This window comes from Lissotriton vulgaris, chromosome 6 (genome assembly GCF_964263255.1).
Source record: "Lissotriton vulgaris chromosome 6, aLisVul1.2, whole genome shotgun sequence".
Lineage (NCBI taxonomy): Eukaryota > Metazoa > Chordata > Amphibia > Caudata > Salamandridae > Lissotriton > Lissotriton vulgaris.
The window spans coordinates 223083939-223090858 of record NC_141694.1 but is presented as its reverse complement, the minus strand read 5'-3'; the positions used below and the strand labels follow the sequence as shown (position 1 = coordinate 223090858).

Below are 6920 nucleotides of genomic sequence, written 5' to 3'. Positions count from 1 at the left end.
CAATTCAATTCGCCGCAGACAGGGGTCAAATTTACTGCAGCTCAGTCTGAGCCACGCAGCAGCCACTGCGATCAGGTAGCGCTGCTGCGCCATGATGATTTCCTGCAAAGTAGCCCAGCTCCTCCCACAAGTTATCTTCGCCAGTAGGACGTGACGACCAGTCCCTGCGGTGACTAAGTCAGTGTAACTTCTCATGGTACATTGTAGCAAGCAGCCTGCTGCAGAGCTGCTGCTAGCTCAACCAGCCGAGTGAGCCCCAAGCCTGAGGAAGCAGCAGGAGCAGGCCACGGTGCGCTTCTAGCTGCCACTCCAGTTTGGTTTAACAGTTCTAGATAGCGCTAACGGCTTGAGTGACAGCTGAGGCACTATGCCTATAATGAGTGACAATGCATTTCAATGCAGTGATGCGGAGCACCACAATGAAAGGCATTAGTCTAAAGCATGATGCGTGGTACTTGCCAGGACTGATACTTTATTGAGAATTTAGGTATTGCATATTTGACTATGTGGACCACATGATTTGGCCATGGTGGGGTATTGAACATAGAATGACCTTCTAACGAATAATGGATTTTCCTCTGCGGGCACTCTGTGGTTTCTCGTATCTAATTAGATGAGTCTAAATTGAGGAGGTGCATAGCTGCCAAGCTGTCAGGTCACTTATGTGTGACATTTGTTTATTTCTGGTATGCTTATATGAGACATTGTAATACTAGATGTGTGACACTTTATCTAGAGAAGAACATAGCAGCAATGCCCATTTAATGGAAAAACACTTTAGAAAGTATCCCTTTTTGGTTATTTCCTGGTCTGGAGTTAACTGCATCACTCCTGAATATTTTGTGCACGATCTCTAACTTACTTCCATTGACTATCTCCTCTCAAAATAACAATTGAGTGTATATCCTTGCCTAAGCTCAGGAACAAGAGGGTCAGTAAAGGGCTTTTTACCACTGTAGACATCTGAGCATGAGCGCCTTAAGCATACTGGGTGTCATGCAAAATGAGCCCCGCTTATGAATGCCATGCAGAATGAGACATGTGTATACTGGTTCTATGCAGACTGTCATGAGCACATTCAGGAGGGATACTACCGATTTCAAGGCTAGTTTTCCTTCTCCTGATTCCTGTAAGCAGAAACGCAATTCAGATTTTTTTTAAACTGCCAAAAATAAAATGTTGATGCATGTCATGCACGCTCCAATCTCCCCTCCAAGAATTACCCTGATATCAACAGCTAAAGCTTTGCCCTTAATTATTGAAGGGAGAGATTACAGCATGTGACAGGCCTCCACATTTTATTTTTGGCAGTTTCACATAACAAAAACAGAGTATAGAACTCTGTTTTTGTTTACGCTATGTTATTAAACTGCCGAAAATTAAACGCTGCTGATTCAGGCAGATTGCTAAGGCTTCAATAAATCGGAACATGATACATTCTCCCAACTATTTTTTTTTAGAACAGCCACTTGCCTGCTCTAAAATACTGTCGTGAATGTATATATGTGCGCAAATGGCACATGCCCATTCAGTTTGATGTGCTATCTATCAATATATACGAGCGGTCTGTGAGAAATCATTGTAGCAGTAGGGTGAGTGTCAAATCAGCATACATGCGAACAGATTCGATTCAAGCGGGAGGTTCACAATTTTTTTTTTTAAAGCCAAATGGCCTTATTTTATCAGTCTCACGACTAAAATTGCCTTCATTGACGAAAATAAAGTCCCACAATTTTCCCCCCAAAATCTACCTTTCTAATGTTTTAAAAATGTTGGCTTGTATTGATCAGCGCCACATTTACAAACGCAATATCCAGTAACAGAAAGTGCTAGAATTATACTCTTCATTATTAAGTTAAAAAAAGGCTTTATTTTGGCTGTCTCTCCCTTGAAATTGTTGGGCACCGGAAAAGAGAGTCCCATAGCTTAAGAAGAGAGCAGCCTCAATGCTGAACCTGAAGTGACTTCAAGCTGGACCGGAAGACGTGGACCAGCAGCACCAGAACCGGCCGCGTGCACCGAGACTGTCCACGGGGCCGCTGGCCGTCTGTGGTGACACCGGCGTGCGGTCAAAGAAACACGGGTATGTTTGGGTAGTGGCGCGAGCGGCACAGCAGGGATAGGCGCCTCCTGCGTCCTAACCATATGAAGTCCCTTGTATTTCCATGCATCCCGGAAGCCGTTGCCGTATTTGTATGTCTCCCCTCAATGAAAGAAAAGGGTGTGCAAATATTTTGTTTTTTTCAGGAATTTAATGTGTGTGCTTCTCCCGTTTCCTCCAAATTCGCATATTTCCTCCTGAAAGTGGGGCAGCTGCACTTTTCACAAGTTTCATCACCGTCCGGTTTTACGATCCCCGAGTCACACACGGTGGGTAGACTAAGACAAAGAGTACGATCAGGACTACCTCGGAGAACAAGGCTGTTGAAGTGTACATTTATTGTAGTGTGTTTTTGATCTAATCTGGTGTTAGTTCACTGAGGCATTGTCATTGTGGGGGGTGGGCAATGCACTTGTCCAAACATCATAGCACAACCGCCAAGGTTTCAGATTGCTGTGTGACATTTTCAAAATTTCAGTGTAATTACGAGTGACATTCAATGACTATGAGTGACACTTTCTCACGGGCAAAATAAAGCAATTAAATGAATGGAAAGAGATAAATATTAGAAATGACAACCTTTTGTCAATGAGACATCCATTCAGGGCTTTAATATCACATTGGCAGTCAGCAATGTAATAGCAATAGTGCTAAACGTTTGTAAAGGGCTGCAGAGTGTGCAAGGGAAATTTGTCTGTAGGATAAAACTGTGGAGACAGCTGCGGGTAGGGTCTGTGCACTCAAGCATGATGACAGAGTAGGATGTTCATTATCCACATGTGGGCACTTCCACAATTGGAATGGGAGGCCAAGAACAGCAGAAACCTTACCTGAGCGGCAAGAGCGAGCATCTACTTATAACCTACAAGACCATGGGTATAGCAGAAAAAGCACAATTACCGTTCATGGACAACGAACAAGTGTTTCATCCATTGAATATGCAGCGCTCTATGGTCAGTACAACACCTACATTAACAACAATAACACATGTAAGGCAAACAGGAAGAAATATTCAATTGCTCATCAAGAGATGACATCCATGTACAATACCTTCTATTTAATCACTGAAAGAGTAGAACATTATGTGCAACGTCTCTTTCAAAAAATGTACATGACTGCAAGTAAAAGTTTTCAAAATGTTTCCCATGCTCCACTGAACAGACCAAATAAAAATTTTGATATAGAACCATAGCCGCAGAAGGAGGGATATCCAAAAAAGCAGGCATTCCCTTTCAAGCTTTTTTTGATAGAATCAAATTTGCTATGGATACAGTATTAAAATCTGCCCAAAAATATAAAGGTAAGAAATCATCATTGAACATGTCTTACACACCCATGCCATTGCACTTGAGTTTAACTCAATACAGTTAAGCACATGCTTCATATATCAAAATAACACTGGGCATAGCATGTGACTAACCTGCCTGCTGCCATTTCAGGTGCCCGGGGGCTCAAAGCGGAGCGTTTTTAGCCAGTGGCTTTGTTTACACGTCTTAAGCTGCCTTCGGGATGGAGAGTGACAGGCAGCTCTTCTCTCCTATGGAGTGTCTCGCTCTGGTTGGCAGCAGTTTCGATGGTTAGGGAGCCCTCTGCATGTTATCCGGCAGGATTTAGCTAAATTAAAAAACATCCTACCTGGTATCAGTCATGCGCACCGAATACCCTTTTAAAAGTTGGCAAGCATACAGAGAGTGCACAACCAGATGCGTAGCGTGGACCAAAGTACGCCAGCCCCAGACTCCCCGCCTGCGATGGGCTGCGTAACAAGAAAAATAATGTTTAATTTGATTTGGTAATAATCGTACACAATTTAGCCACTCAATATCACCCTTAGGGCCTGATTCTGATGCGGTTAGGAAGGCCTCCTAATGGCATTTGCTCCTATCGGATCGGGAACGACCCAGGGCCCAATTATGATGCGGTTAGGAACATATGCTCCCATTGAAGTCGATAGGAGTCCAACCAAATCGTATCGGGAAGCATCCGGATGCATTGTACTCTGTCGGTTGGACTTTGCTGATCCGAGTGGGTTGGAAATTATTTCCAACCCGATTCAGTCGGGAAGCATTTCCAACCCGCATCAGAATCAACCCCTGAGTGTCTCTTACGTGGGTGTATGACAGTAGCTCATTTATCGTCATGCCTCTAGTCCTGGTCAGCAGGCTTTGAGTTCCTGAGGCTGTGAATGGTGGTGCGGCAGGCCAGCGCTGGCACTTTTAAGCCAGTGCCCCACACCTGCTTGGCGCGTACACAAGCCTCTAACACCCTTGCACACATGCCTGTAGGAGATGGCAGTAGGATAAATCTAAAAGTTGTTAGTTAACAGGGCAGCCATTTTTCTGAATCCTGGTCTGCAGTCCAGGCTGACGGGCAAGTGTGATTTATGGCCGTGTTGGCGGCCCGGGAGCGAAGGGAGTGTCCTGTCTTTGTGCCCTGCTTGCTAGAGGTGCCTCAAAAAATCCTGCGCCGTACCCTTCGTGCCTTCTGCAGAGGAGCGCACACACGCCAATGTGCTGCGGCGCCACCTTGTCTCGGATGGTTTGAGCACAGAGAAGCTTAATAATGATACTGTTCCCTCCCAATACCATATGAAAACGCGGGATCTAAATGAAGCTGGACCCTCCTCTTGATATTGTCAGTTTCACACTGGATACACATGACCTGTCGAACTCACAATGCTGAAACAATAAACAAAGTACCAATCTCGGACCGTCGTGTCACAGGAATGTATGATATAACAAAGCACATATTCATCACGCATGCCTTTACAATGCATCCACTAACACGCATGCCTCACTACCCCGCATCCCATTACCACGCGTACTATTTCATCACACATGCATCCGGACCCTTTCAAAGTTCCACGCTTACACTAACCATGCATACCACTTCATGCACACTTTTATTATGTATTTCTGGTATGTGTATAACTACCTATAGCGCTCAAACTTTCACTCAGGGCAGCTCTTCTTCTCCGTGCCAACATTTCAGTTTATGCGGCAATCATGCACACGCTCACCCGTACTCCCCTCTCATGCCGATTCACCTACCACTTATCCCTCACAGTGACATACCCCGCAGTTCCTGGTGTGCTCCTCTATGTGCCATGGCCACATCTCCGATACCCTTAGTTTCTGGTTGTTTTTCTTCTCCATTTGTAGTGTCTACACATGTGCAGTCTCGTTTCCAAGTCCACGCTACTCTCATGATCTTCAAGTTCGCCAAGTCACCCTCTCCTCATTGCAGGTACTTAATTTCCGCTTTGTTTCCCCGGGCCATGGGGCTCATCTGCTGCAACATGATATTAATATAATAATTATAATAATCATAATATAATTAGATTATATTACTTGTTTGCGTTGTGTTGCCTCTGGTGCCAAACCAGGATTACAAATGCCGACCTCCGCCATTTTATTATTTTTCCTCCGTCATTCTTAATTTACCTGCCACACACCCCCTTGAGCCAGGAGATTTCCTACCACAGACATCCCGGTGTTTGTCCTTGAAGACCACAGTTAATTTTAATGAGGCCTCCAATCTTTTCAGACTTTGTCACACTAATTCCTTAAAACTATTTTAAAGCACTTTATCCACAGTCATTACAACAGGCTTCGTGGTGACGGTCACATGTGGTTATGACCGCATTGTAATGGCTGTTTCCCATGTCACAGGCGCCGGGCTATCGCAAAGCAGGCTCTGGCCTTTGCCTGACACTGTGCAGCCGCCCAGCCCTCCCTGCCTGCCCCAACATTGACTCTGTCTCACAGTGAGTGTCTCGGACCGCGCTGTAGTGCAATGCGACCGTGGCACGTCAGTAACTTTATACTACATGGTTTTAGTTCACCCAGGCTCAGCGCACAGCAGGTCAAGGTGCTAAAAAGGTGTGATGCAGTGATGCTCACCACCACATTAAAATGCATTAGTCTAACACTTGATGCTTGGTATTTGGCAGGGCTGTCACAGTGAATGTGGGCATACCATTATATACAGACAAGGCCACTGGAATTACTTGATTCTGTGTATATCTTTACATAATTATGGATTTTCAGCATTTGCCATCTAATACATCATCTACTGCATATTCTACAGATTTTAACAACAAAAAAATTGTTTCTAGTTCCTTCTGTGCTGTGTTTTTGATATTGCAAAAGTATTTTGTATGGACATTACCGATTCTATCATTTACACTTCTCGTCCTTTTTGTGCACACAATCACATTGTGAACATGTAAATAGCTCACATTTACAAAAGCCAAGACACTGCAGTTCACAAGCTTGGCTACCTTTACTTTCCCCCAAAATTCCCCATCCTGTGATGTCTATACATGGCTTCTCGAACATTTTGAGAAACAGATAATGAAATATACTGTGATCATTCCAACTGAATAATTGCAGTGTAATGACTGTTATTTGCATTTGTGTAGCACTGACCACCATTTCAATAGCACAGTACTGCTTTCCCAAACAGCCATCCATTGGTGCAGACCAAGTAATAGCATCAGTTCATTGTGTCTGCCTGTCAGTGTTTTTTCTAGTTCAATGTTTGGCTTAGAAGTGGTTTGTGAAGCTTAGGGAAGATATTTTAGTTTTGATCTCTGTAAAATCTTGAGTGTGTAGGTGGGTAGTAGGTGGGTAGTGACAACCCAAGTAAGTAATTAAGATGCAATGTAGTGAGTGTCATGAGGTGGAGTGTTTATGCTGATTTTATCATAGTGTTTTTTCACAGTGTATTACTTTGGAGCTTATCAGTGCTGTTGGTTTGGCAGTGTATTGTATTTCAGACAGGTGTTCATTGTCATGTTATGTTATGTTATGTTATG

The 6920-nt window shown here is 44.0% G+C and overlaps 1 protein-coding gene across 2 annotated transcripts in view; it reads left to right on the top strand.

Annotated features, from left to right (window-relative positions):
- Window positions 1-1899: 1899 nt before the first annotated feature.
- LOC147707049 (WD repeat and coiled-coil-containing protein-like) overlaps window positions 1900-6920 on the top strand; it is an 86062-nt gene continuing 81041 nt past the window's right edge. The window contains exon 1 of one of the 2 annotated variants that reach the window (XM_086926265.1): window positions 1900-2083. The gene's annotated coding sequence lies outside the window, so the exon portion shown is untranslated. Of the gene's footprint in view, window positions 2084-5261; window positions 5348-6920 lie in introns of those variants that run through there. The other variant, XM_086926266.1, reaches the window with a different exon arrangement.